This window comes from Equus asinus, chromosome 3 (assembly GCF_041296235.1).
Source record: "Equus asinus isolate D_3611 breed Donkey chromosome 3, EquAss-T2T_v2, whole genome shotgun sequence".
Lineage (NCBI taxonomy): Eukaryota > Metazoa > Chordata > Mammalia > Perissodactyla > Equidae > Equus > Equus asinus.
This window is the reverse complement of record NC_091792.1, coordinates 491,222-504,958: the sequence shown is the minus strand read 5'-3', so window position 1 is coordinate 504,958 and position 13,737 is coordinate 491,222. Positions and strand designations below refer to the sequence as shown.

Genomic DNA, 13,737 nt, shown 5'->3' with positions numbered 1-13,737 from the left:
ACCCCCTAATACACAATTTGAAGCCAAAACGTGAAGGAAAGTAAGCAACCACATCCATCTTACAATGGGATATGAAAGAGCTCCATGCCTGCTTTTTTAGTGCAGACTATCGTATTCAGCTTTGCTTCTAAGATTCTCATTAAAATTTTTGAGTATGGCTTAAAGAAACACGGCACAGTATGCAGAACCACACAGAACCTCTCTCTTAATCTACTGACCTATGTTTCTGATGACTAAAGTGGAAATAAACTGGACAATTTGCTATATAACAAGTTTGTTTTCTGACTTGAAGTATTGGAATAAATAAAACATTGTGCAAATTAATCTATACAAATATATATATATATATATACCAACTTCCACATTCAAAAAAAGAGTGTGTGTTGGTTCACAAACTGGCCTCATCCATGGAGGGCAGGGAGAGACCCAAGAAAGAGGCAGGGCCCCCAGGTTGGGAGGCGGCAGGTGTAATAAGTGAGGGAACTTATGTCGGAGGCTTGTCTTGGGAGCCACAAGACGAATACCGTCCAGATGGTCTCAACAACGCATTGCTCCCTCAAGGTTGTGTCCTTGAAACCAGCTCCCACTGGGGGAACAGGGGGCAGCATGGACATCCCAAGGACAGAGGAGGGTGAGGAGCCTCCCATTGCCCAGCTCCAGGTCATGTCTTCTCAACGACCTACCCCACCAGGGTACGTGATCTGGAGTCCTAGAAACAACAGATGAACAAGTGCTGGATAGTCCTTCCGATTTCCTTTTTAATTTGTATCCTGGTGATGGTTTACTTTGATCACTAATTCAAGATTGTGAACACACTCTTTTTCTTTCTCTCTCACACACACAAATGGGAGATGTGCCGTTTTTACACTCAGGCATTATATTTTTCTCTCCATGTGAAAACAAGTTGCCTGTCAAAGAAGATGCAGAAGAGAAATCAAAGTCAAGATGACTAAATGGAAGGGAACCAGTGATGCTGACCTGAGGAACACCCTTTGCACGCAAACCCAGAGATCTCAAGGACTTCCTGCATCTGAAGACAGACGATCACTGAGCAAAATTTATCCTCCTTCACGTTGTTTGCTTGTGGGCAGCAATATCGGAAAAAACATACCATCAAAGAACTGTAGCTCCACTTAGGGAATTTATTTTCAAGGCCATGAAATGATTGTTAGCGAAACTATAATTTCACAAGGTAAAAAATTTAGAATTAGGGAACCAATTTCACAATTAGTGTTATATTTATTTGTTCTCTAAGTTCTGAAGGTCACTTTATATTGATGCTGAGAACACGTAGCCTACGTAATAAAACACACAGAAAAGCATCAATTATCTCAGTTTGTCATGTTACTGGAAGCTAGAGGGATTGCCATTTCAGTGAACGCTTCTCCTTGGAAATAGCAAATGCTTAGTAACTGTAGATAGAGAATATCATAAAGAAAAATGCAAGTGGTATGTGATTGTTCAAGCAATGTTATGAGGAAAGTCAGAGTGAATTACTAACTGTTGCAAAAATACATCCAACAGTCATTGAAAATAATCTACTACCGCATAGTAATTGACAGTGTGGCTTCTGGGGTCAGGCTGAATTCATAACCCAACTCACACGTATTAGCTGTGTGACCGTGTACAACCGCACAGCCATTCTGCGCCTCAGTTTATTTCTTACAAGAGAGGGAGGATTCAGTGCCTAACTCCCTGGGTTGTTATGAGGATCATGTAAGACAATCTACATTTTAAAAAAAAGCAGGAGCCAGCCTGGTGGCGCAGCGGTTAAGTTCGCACATTCCACTTTTGCGGCCCAGAGTTTGTGGGTTCAGATCCTAGGTGTGGACCTACGCACCACTTGTCAAGCCATGCTGTGTGTCAGGATCCCACATACAAAATAGAGGAAGATGGGCATGGATGCTAGCTCAAGGCCACTCTTGCTCAAGCAAAAAGAAGAGGATTGGCAGCAGATGTTAGCCCTCCCCAAAACATCTTGCTAAAAAAAAAAAAACATAAAAAAGAGGGGGAAAAAAGCAACCTAGAATACTGTCTGACACATAGTAGATGCCATGAGTAGAGCTGTTACGACACGCCGTTGTTTGCTGACACAGTGAGGCAGGGAAAGAATAGAGAGGTAAAACCTAAGAGAACGCACACCATCCTGGAGAGGCAGGCATGCAAACAGCCCCGCCAAAAATAAAAAAGAAAGTACTGGGAAATGATTCACAAGGAGCTAATTACAACGGGATCATTAAGGAGGATTTCTTTTCAAGTAGTTTTATTGGGATTATAATCATTCATAACATTGTGTAATTTCGGGTGTACAAGCAGGATTTTAGGGAAGAACATAATTTGAGCTGAGACTTGAAATTTGAACAGCATTTCAATGGTTTAGGGAGCTGAGGGGAGGAGAGATGAGAAGAACTTTCCAAGACAAAATGAGCCTAAAGACATAGCGTTGTCTCAGGAAGAGATGATCTTGGGGAAAAGTCCGCAATGTGGTGGCTGGAGTTTGGGGACTGGGAACATAAAGGGCGAGGCCTGGAGCTGAAATGTGAGAGCAGGAGGCTGTGCTTTGCACACTTTGCTGTGGAGTTTTGTCAGCTGTGGTAAAAACCTACACCAATAGTTCACCAAAGACTCGCAGTCCCGTTCTATATCTTAGGGTGGACTTGGGGAAGCTGCTGCCAAGGCAGGGGCTCTCTGATTTGCGTCTATGTGGGGCCTTATGACTAATTCTTAACAATGGAATTTGAAGCTGAAGCGATGTGTGTCCCTTCCAGCCCAACATGGTTAACACCGATGCGCTCTCTCCACCATCTGTCTCCCCGTTCTCCACCTGGACGGCAAGAACTCTGAAGTCCCAGAGGATGAGGGTGTGAAAAAGGAAGGCAGAAGGAGCCTGCTTTCCTTTTGGCCACTGTAATGTACATGGGTGCTTAACAATAGCTGGCGTTACCTCACCTAATAATAAAAGTGATTTCCACTTTATTCTTATAGACACTGAATATTCCAGGAGAAGAACTCAGACAGTGTTGTACAGAAAACCTGGCTGTGATGTTGGGAAAAACTGTAGTGTGGATAAGCTGACAGTGGGGAGGCTACTCGGGATGCCGCCCCCAGTTCTGGCAGAGGGGGAGTGCGCAGCTAGGGAGCCGGCGTAAGATCCAGGGGAGGAACGCACGAAGGCAGTCACCGGGGGAGGCCTGAGGGGGCTGGCGGCCGACCTGGGACGAGGAAGAAGGAAGAGAGGAAGAAACACTGCAGATTTCCTGTCGCTGTGAGCGGTGAATAAAAGTCACGAGACACCATATTCTGGCTTAATCTGTGATGATGGTTAATTATAAGTCCTATCAAAAGTGATGGCCAGCCCATGGAGGCAGCGGCATCTCCAACATCCAAACAGACATGAAGGTGGTGAAGGGCCTTTGCTAAGGGTGTTACGGACGGGCTCCTCGAGGAGAGGGTCCTTGTGAAAACATAACTTAAATTTCTTACAATTCAAAGATTTTATAATTAAGCAACAATGGTGGGTGGTATTCAAAATGTAGCAACAATTATTAAGAAAAAATTCAGGCAAATTTCATACAACAAAAATGTACAGACTATAAATGCATTTCATGCAGCATTTTTGAAATAAACATTTTGTTTGGTTCAGAATTATGCAGGAGTTACAAGGATATTTCAAATAGCATTTAATAGTATTGACATAATCTGATTAACAGAAGTTTATACAATGATGAACAATTAGAGATCTTAGGCATGTCTATACATATTTTCTGCTGGTTTTTTTTCTGAAATAATTACCCAAGCACGTTTTGTGGTTCCTATCCAGGGCACAGGCAGTACTCTAGAATATAACCTAGCACTTGCCATTTCTCTGTACAAGCCCTTCCTCATTCTTCGGTCTCCTTTACCCACCCGCGATGTTTTATCTGAGGCAGAGCTGCTCTGCCTCCGCATTAAGAAGTGTCAGGAACGACACAGGTCTGTATGTGATGGTTTCTGTGCGTGCATGTTGTGTGTCCACTGCCGATTTGCATGGCATCTGCTGTCACTTTGTGCTTCCTCTGTAGTTTTTCCGCATTCCTGACAGCTGCTTCAACAGCACTTTGCCATCGGATTGGCTGTGATGAGGAGAAGACGTGACACCTTCAGACGCTGATGACACAGCAAACTGCAAATTACCCATTGGCAAAATGAAGTCTGTTGCTGGCAAATAGTCTCTGGAATTCTGTAACAGGCAATCTGGGCATTGCAGGCTCCCGCGCAGCAGATGCTGCTCTGTGACGGCTCCATTTTCCAGTCGTCAGAGAGGTGATCAGCCACGCACGGTGCCCACGACTGCCCGCTGTCAACAGACACGTCCTCTCTCACTCCCAGACACTCTGGTGACTCCGTGGGCTTAGCAGGGCAACGAGGCTGTTGCTTTGAGGTATTGTCATTATCTTTATAAATTACACAGTTACAATTCTTTGATCCTTCATTAATTGCCTTTCATGGCGTTTCACTAGCATTGGCTGTACATTCAATGAGACAAATCACTTTTGAGCTAATAAGAGTATCAATTTTAATGAAATAACCTATATTTTAAATTATATAATTTCACTATTAAGGTGTAATATAAATGCAATTTGCTTCAGAGATTAGAGATCCTTTACAACAATCAAGATGGAATGTGAGAAATCTGTTTTTCTCACATCCCAGTGTGAAAGCTTTAAAGGCTGATGAAATAAATTTAAGATGGTTTATACCAAAATGTGTAAATTTTATTATACCTCCTTAAATATCTGCTATAAACTTCTTGAAGGCAGGGGAGTTGTCCCACCATAGCACATCAGATAAGTATATAATATAAAACACAAATAGAATATTGATTAAATACAAAATAAATTACACAAAAAATGATCTTCCATACAACAACATATTCTGACCCTAGACAATATTCCAATACTAAGTCAGAGAAAAAGCTTTTAAATACATATGTTGAACCCCCATTACAGATTTCTTTGATGCTAAAGCCTTCTTTGAAATTAGCACAGATAAGAATAACATCAATAAAATCTGCAAAGATGAGATTCACAAAATCAGCAGAATTTTTGTGCTAATATGACACAACAAAGTCTAGAATTTAAAGGACCAGGTTGAATCAGTGGCTTTATTTAACAAGTGGTCTTTGTAGGGAGCAAAATGTAGAAAGTCATACTCTCGATATATGCAAATCACACGGATGGTATTTTCTCACCATAGGTAGCTAATTTAACATATTCTGTTGTTGCAAAAATTGCCGACATGTATACTGACCTACAAGTTAAAACTCTTTATTCTGTTTTAAGGTATATAGAGTGATTTACTCCATTTTTAGGAGCCCTGGCATCCAAAATGTCAATTATTTCAGCAATCCAAGTTTTGACCACAATTGTGTAAATATTAATTAAAGTCCACAAGATAAATTTGCAAAGGCTATCTCTTCCGTTGTTGTGTCGGATGCGCGCAAACAAAATTGTGCACTCATGTTGTGGGGTGCTCACCAGTAAACTCGTTGGACAGGAATAAGCAAATCATTGAGAGAAACTGAGTTTAAAAGGATAAGTAGGGGCTGGCCCCGTGGCAGAGTGGTTAAGTTAGCACACTCTGCTGCAGGCGGCCCAGTGTTTGGTTGGTTCGAATCGTCTCTCAGGCTCAGTGACTGTGCAGCTGGCCGCTTTAGACAAAGTGAAGACAAAAGGAAGAGAACAACAACAGGCCACAGAGGGAGCGTCGTCAGCTCTAGACATCAACCCCTTCTCACTTTCGACTTTCAAAGTCTGGAGGTGCTCTGCGACCTCCTCCCTAGACCTCCCCCTTTAAAGAAATGTTTTTGGAAAATGAAGGAAACGTTTCTAAACGTGCTAAAATATTTCAGAAATGAGTGATGAGATGAGGGAAGTTACAGTTATGCTTCTTCTAGTTACAGCACCTGAACTCCAGCCGAGAAGTCAGGGTGCTGCCGCAGAGCTGTCCTGGATTCCAGAGCTGCCCCGGATAAGCTGTGTATCCTGATGAGGGAGATTGAGTTTAAAACTGTGAAGTTAGGGAGCATAACGACATGGGTTCAAAATTCTTCCCACCACACATCACCTGTGTGAGTTTGAATGAGTAAATCAGACTTATAAACCACAGCTTTCTCTATGCTACAGTAAGAATAATTATAGAACTTACATTTTAGGGTTATGGGTAAACAAAATAATATAATGTATATAAAATAATTGATATACAAATACATTTAAAAGCCATAAGCTATTGTTATTAATAGCCTCTAAAGAGAATTAATTCTATGTCTAGATTACAGTAAAATGTGCAGCTATGTTACATTGCTTTCTTATGTTGAGTTTCTAGATAGTAAAAATAGGTCTTTTCATATTCTTCATAACTAAACTCAATCCTTAGCATTTTGATCTTAAAATTTAACTTTATTTCTCAAGCTATAACAATTTAAATCTCTTGAAATCATTATTGACCCTAAGCCTGTCATCACAGATGAGCCATTCCAATCTAATGAGCAAATCCTCTCTGCCTCAACTGCTGAAATCCTTCAACCAGAGCAGCCTCGCTGGCCTCGTGGTTGAAGTTCCGCATGCTCTTCTCCAGCAGCCCAGGTTTGTTTCCAGGTCTCAGAACCACACCACCCATCTGTCAGTAGCCATGATGTGGTGGTGGCTTACACGGAAGAACTAGAAGGACTTACAGCTAGAATACACAACCATGTAGTGGGGCTTTGGGAAGAGGAAAAAAAAAGGAGAATCTTTCTCAGCAAAAAATCCACAAAAAACCTTCAACCAGACACAACCAACAAATGTACTCCATGACCTGTCACCAAGGGGCTCACTTTAGGTCAGCATGATTCCATTAATTTCTCCTTCTTGGAAATATTTTTCAGAATTCGTTATGGATTCAGGTAATTGCACTCTTATCCAGTATTCCATACCTTTAATGTAAGCATAGATAATTTGATATTTTGCCTTCTGAGTTGCTGAAGTCATTCTTTACATTTCACTCGTCATGGAAGCCTGCATAAAGGGATGAAGTTATGTCTGTACAGCTTGTTCTCAGGGAATCTGCATCGGTTCCTAGTGTTGATACTTCTGTTTTCTTATATATATATATATATATATATATATATATATATATTAATTCATTTGTTCATCAAGTATTTATTGAATAACTGCTATGTTTTATGCATTTTACACGATGGGAAAACCTTTGTGAACAAGGAAAGCATAGCTTCTCCTGTAGAATTGTGGGTCTACTAGGGGTTATGTTCATGAAGACAATCATAATGTAATAAATTCTATTGTGAATCAAATTCATGATGGCATAAAACCAGACTATGTGTGATGAGGGGGATCGTTAGTGAATATTTCCTAGAAAAAGTAAAAACTTAATATTTAAGCCAAGACCTGAAAGAGAGGTAAAATTCAGCCTCACTGAAGAAGAGTGCTTAGCAAAAGGAAATAAGGTTTACGAATAGAAGCAAAGAAAATATGGATGACAACCAGAAGGGTCAGCTTTGCCGTGGCTGGGGTGAGGAGCCTGCTGGGTGAGGCAAGGAAGAGGCTGGAAGGGCGAGCCAGCCAGAACGGGAGGCCCCGGGCAGGCCAGGGGAGCGTTCCCACCACAGCTGTGGAGTCAACTGGCCTTGCCCACCTTGTGGTACTAGAACAAGATTGGCACATTTCCATGTCACATGCATATCTTCAAATTCCCATTGTTTTCCAATTTTTATTAATCATTGACCTGTGGTCACAGTCACACGTTCAGTACATTGCATATGAGCCACTAATTTACTCTTTCACTTGTTTATTCATCTATCTATATATGTGTATACAGCTGAGTTGTCCCCAAAATTCACACATTGAGGCCTGACCACCAGCACCTCACAGTGACTGCACTTGGAGACAGCACCTTAAAGAAGGGTTAGGTGGAACCCAGTCCAGGCTGACGCTGTGGGGTGCCTTCACAGGAGCGACGTTAACACATCAGAGAGATGCCAGCGCAGTGCTCACAGAGGAAGGACCAGCAGGTGAGGACGCAGAGGGAGGGCTGCCACCTGCCAGCCAGGCGAGGCTTCCCAGGAACCAACCCTGCCAGCCCTTTGACCTTGGACCTCTAACCTCCAGAGCTGTGAGGAAATAGAATTCTGTTGCTGAAGCCACCCAATGCATGTGCTTTGTTATGGCAGCCCCGGGAAGCCAATACGATGTGTGTATTTATGTATATTTAGCTATGTCCCCTTCCCTGCACTTTCTGTTGGTTAAGGACATAAAGAAAAGAAACATTATTTCCTAAACTCTTGGAATTTAAAAACTGAGGGAGAGATATATTAGTAAGACAAAAACTGCCCAAAGGGCGTGTCTGATCACAGAGGTCTGCATGTGCTGGGAGGGCACTGCCAGGAATTACCTCGACATCCAGGGAAGCTTCTTGGAGATGGGGATGCTTGGGCGAAATCTTGAAGGGAAAACTGGGCTTAGCAAGATTAAGGGACTGGTTCTCAGTGAGGAGATGGCCTTGGCTTTCCGGCTGGTTGCAGAGGGTGAGGAGCCCTGCCGAGTGTAGGACTTGCTGCTGGCACAGGTGCGTGTGAGTGGGGGGCCTGCGGGGCCCAATTGACCTTGGGGAGTGAGCTCCTCCCTAGGACTCCTCCGAGACGCTGTTCACCCTTGTCAGTGTGTGCACCATTTCCTGTGTGAAGGAAGGGAGCAGGTTAGCCATCACCCATCTTGTCCGTCTCTGTTACCCGTCTACTCTGCATGACCTTTCCCAGCGCACTGGTTCCAGCACTTCTTGATCCACGATTTTGTTCTAAAAGTATGTTTAAAAATATGGCAATACTTTTTCAGGCTTTGGCCTTTTTCCTGACCGTCAGGTCATGCTGACGTTCTTCCTCTCAGCTTTTGACCTATTTTAGTCGGCTTTAAGCTGATGATGAATGCCTACACCAGCTGGTCTACACTGTCGGTACACACAGCAGACAAAACACGGACAGTGACTTGGTCGTGACGCTGTGGGGTGTTCATCTACCACACCCCGATGTGTTTGTCTTTCGGATCAATTCTTCTATGCTGGGTTTCTGCTTTATTCCCCTTGGGTCTACTGTTCTAAAACTTTATTGTGTATCGAAATTACCTGGATGTTTTATTGTTAAAAACGCAGATTCTCCCCAAGCATTCTAATTTTTGAAGAGGTAGTGCATGAAATGATTTGACTAGAATTCACTGAATCTATATATCAGTTTGGGGATAATTGACTACTCTGTGGAATTGCACTTTCTGTCCTTGACCAAAATCAATCTCTCCACTTATGAGGGTCTTATTTAGTTTCCTTCAATATTTTGAAAATATTTTCTATGTGAAGATATTGCATATCTTTGGTTAGATTTACTTATATAGGCATATCATCATTTTGTTTTCATTAAAAATATCTTCTTAAATTACATTTTCTAATTATGTTTGAATAATGTATGAAAATGCAATTAATGCTTACATATCAGTTTTATATCCAGGAAACTTGCACAACATTCTTTAAAATTCTAATAATTACTCAGTTGCTTCTCTGGGGTTTTCTATGTAGGAAAACACATCAATTGTGACAAATTTCATTCTCCCTTCACAATACTTATAAATTACATAGAGTGTGACAAACGTTGTCTTTTCATTAGCGAGTCTAGTCCACTTACATTTGTTATTATTACTGGCACACCTGACTGCTCGTGTCTTCCCCTTCTAAGAGCCACTGATTTCTTACCCTCCTTGAAAGGTGGCAGCATCTGGTTCCTGCCGATCCTCCTGGATTAACTACCTGTTTCACAGGACCCTGCATTTAGATTATCTTCTTGAAGCAGGAGGGTTCTGCCTCCGTTCTTAGGTGTGGTTTACCCTATTTTCCTTCTCCAGTTGACTGTCCAATGACACTTCTACTTTTCTTGAGTATTTTAGCTTAGTGTCTCAGTTTCTGTTTGCAGAATTTCTTCCCAAGTCTGTCCTATTGCCTAGATAACTTGAGATAACAAGATAACTTCCGGCTTCTCCCCGAAGTGCCACTCTTCTGTTTTGAGTCTCTCTAGTTCCTAATTATTTGCTTCTGGAATTTGAGTGACTAGGGGACACAGCAGCCCTTGGCTCAAACTCATGATATAAAATTTAATCTGGCCAAGAAGGTAGCCTTCATTCCTGTCATATTGTCTTCCTCGTCACAGAAGAGCTCCCTTTGTGTTTCTGAGCCCTCTACACTGGAGCAGAGTATTTTGGGGGAGGACATCATGATTTCACCAGTTTCTCCCTCCAGGATGTCAGCCTCTTACAAGGAGGAGGAGAAACGGTGTCAGTTTAACTTCTTTCCCATGGTTTCAGCACAGCTTGCTGTTTTTATTTTACCCCAGTTTACCCAGCCTCTGCACAACTAGAGTCAGATTCCAGCATGGTATATGTTGTTAAAAAAATACTATACCCATGGTCATAAGATAACAGCAGCCATTTCTGTTTCACCAGTCTGTGGTTCTGTCACATGAGGAGTTCCTTTAGTGCAGAGCAGCACCTCGCCCATTCCCAGGGCATCCTTAGCATCTCTCCTGGGATCTGAATCCCACATCCCTCCAGACACGAGTCTCTGCCGTGCACTGTGTCTAAGCACTGTGGTCCAGCGGGCAGATTGCTCACACCTATCCTGTCATAGTCATTCAATTTCTCCAAGGAGCAAATTAATTGCTTACCTAGGCACCTAGGGAGACCTGCTCATCCCGATTTTCTGGAATTTGAGTTTTTAGGACTTCAAGTTACGTACCTAAATTATATCCACCTCCCTTCTCACTTTTAAAATTCCACCTGAAGTTCCCAATTCCAACCCTGCTCTACTTTGCTGTTCTGTCTTAGTGCCTACAAACAAATAATGTTAGCTCACCCTTCTACTCTAGCAAGTTATATGCACTAACAGGGACAAGTTGGTAACCTATTCACTTTCTTTCAGCAGGTTGAGTTTCTTCAGCTGAATTTCACTATAAAGAGTACAAGTAATCACTTAATCCAGCCTAATTTCATCAATAATACCTTTCTATACTCTTCTTTGCAAAGAAATCAAAAGTCCTGAATTCTTTTTTATCTTCTGATGTGTCAAAATTTTTGTATATGCTTCCCACCTTACCTCCAAACTCTAAAACCCATCCAAACACTAGCAAGCCTGGGTCACAGAAGCAGAAACTTTTGAAGATGCGTATGATTCTTAATACGCATAGAACTTCTAAACTTTTTCCTTGTTTTTCTCCCCTGAAGTCTTCTTCCTATGGGATTTGATGGACATATGTCCACACTAAAATTCACAAATGCTCCTCCTGTCTCAGACATTGCACTTTCTGGGTACGTTCAGAAAGTACTTACACAAAGTACGGGAATGGACTCTTCTTGCTGGGGCCCCAGGACCACTCCTAGCAGCGGTTCGTCACACATGGAGTAAGGCAGGAGCTATTGACCATTGCAGACCTGTCCTGCCCATAAAGGACGCCAACCCTGACTGACATGATTTTCAGGGCTGTCTCTTTCCTGATACTTCCCGAGGGAAGCTAGAAAGTTGGCAGTGCTACACACGTCTGAATTTCCAGCTGAAAACCCAATCTCAAAGGCTTAAACTTTCAAAGGTCATAGAGCCAGCCTCTGAGAGTTTCCTAAAACTTCTTTCTCAACCCGAAGAGTTTCTAGAGCCATCACTGAAGACCAGGTTGACTGATGCTGCTGATTTTCTTGCTCTTTGAATCAATTCTTTGGCAGTCAAGCTACGAATGGATTCCTGGCTGATGTGAAGGGTCTTCATTTTTTTTTTTTTTTTGAGGAGGATTAGCCCTGAGCTAACTACTGCCAGTCCTCCTCTTTTTTGCTGAAGAATCCTGGCCCTGAGCTAACATCCTTGGCCCTCTTCCTCTACTTTATATGTGGGACGCCTACCACAGCATGGCGTGCCAAGCGGTGCCATGTCCGCACCCGGGATCCAAACCAGCGAAGCCCGGGCTGCCGAGAAGTGGAATGTGTGAACTTAACCGCTGTGCCACCCGGCCGGCCCCCTGAAGGGTCTTGATTTAAGCTAAGCTGCAGCTGGATATTGTTAGAGAATTCAGATGATCTTGGACAAGACTTTAAAATAAAATCCAAAATTAACTGGGTGTCCTTGCTCCCGGGGGTCTAAATAAGAGTAACAGGAGGCTCAGTGTAACGTCCTATAGACTGTCCTCGAAGTTCTAGTAGTTTTGCCTGCATTCCAGCTTCTTCGGAGTTCCTCTGCGCTTCATTGAGTTTGTTCATTTGGCATCTATAATATTACTGACCCATGGATGTCGTCACTGATTAAACTATACTCACCCCCATGGTTCTCCTCCACTTTCCTTCAATCTATAAAACATAAGCGAATGTCTTCAAGCAATCGGCTTACTAAAACTTTGAGTAAATGGATCTTTTCCACGGTATGGTATAGAAACCAATTTAAATCTGAAACATCTTTAGTGTAAAGACAAAAGCCCCGGGATTTCCATGATTCGGATCTAGCCTTCTACCCTGCTGTCCAGTCCTCCCGTTTCAGTGACTCATACAGAAAGTCTCAGTTTTCTCTGGCCTCTATCCTGTAGCTCACTGTGGGCCTTGTCTTTTCACACACATTAAATAGCTGGTTGCACTAACCTGTGGGCCACCTACTCAGGCTTCTAGAAGCCCTACCATCAATTGCTGTTCAAACAATCACAGAGAAAATAAAGAAGCATTGTGGATGTTTTTACTGATACAGATCACCTACCTACTCCTTTTAGAAAGGGCATACTCTTTTTAGAAAGGTTGCAGGCAGTTTGGGTTTTAAAAATAATTGCTTTCATTTTGCCTCCTGGTGATGTTCAACAGTACAGCACGATTCTTCCATGTTGGACTGGAAGCTCTATGCCTGCTCGTCTTTCCCTCTCCTTGACTATGTCCTTCCTTCTGTCTTTCCTTTTCATTTGGGGGAAGGAGTGCTAGCTTCTGTCGTCTTCTTTCTCCCACTACTTTCTCTCTTCCATTTCTATCATCTCTGCCCTCTTCCTTTTTCTTTCTCCTTCTTTCCTACATATCCTCTTTCTGCCTCTCTTTATTAAGTTTATTAAAAAAAGAGGAAAAAAAAGATTTATTTCTGGCAAGTTAATTACTAACACCTTTTTGAAGAGAAAAGATTCAACACCTAAATACATAAGTTGACATTTCAGTTGGTAGTCATACAAATTTATACTATTATCTTCATGTTTCTCACAGATTATAAATTAGATTGGTTCTTCCCTTGGATGTGATTTGATTGAAAAACCTCCAATGTTCCAGCTGGGCTTGGGTCGGGGGAGGAATAGCTTCTTGCCAAAGTGTCGTCCCCTGTGAATTCCAGAACAAAGCTGCCACATGGGGACTCTTCCCTTCCCTGAGTGATCTGCAGGGTCAGAGTCCCTCATCAGACTTGTCAGTGTGAGCAGGTCTGTACCACTGCTATCAGCTTAAACTTCAGCTGTCTCGTCACCATTTCACATTTCTCTGGCACGATTTAAACTGATTTTGACAGTATTCCAATATCAGAGAGCATATTCTGCCAGTATAAAACATGTTCAGTAGCTACAATCACAAAACATTTAAATTTATCCAATTTCACTTCTTGGAACCCTTTTCCCCCTCACCCCACATGCCAAACTAAGTCATTTTTCCTGCCTAGTGGTACAAAAAGGCC

General features: G+C 42.3%; 1 long non-coding RNA gene across 1 annotated transcript; it reads left to right on the top strand.

Moving 5' to 3' along the window:
* The first annotated feature begins 4,231 nt into the window (after window positions 1-4,231).
* Window positions 4,232-9,809, top strand: LOC139044949 (uncharacterized). Its single transcript, XR_011502426.1, has 4 exons — window positions 4,232-4,420; window positions 5,936-6,018; window positions 6,505-6,623; window positions 7,855-9,809. It is a non-coding gene; the product is annotated as an uncharacterized lncRNA (long non-coding RNA).
* The last annotated feature ends 3,928 nt before the right edge of the window (window positions 9,810-13,737 follow it).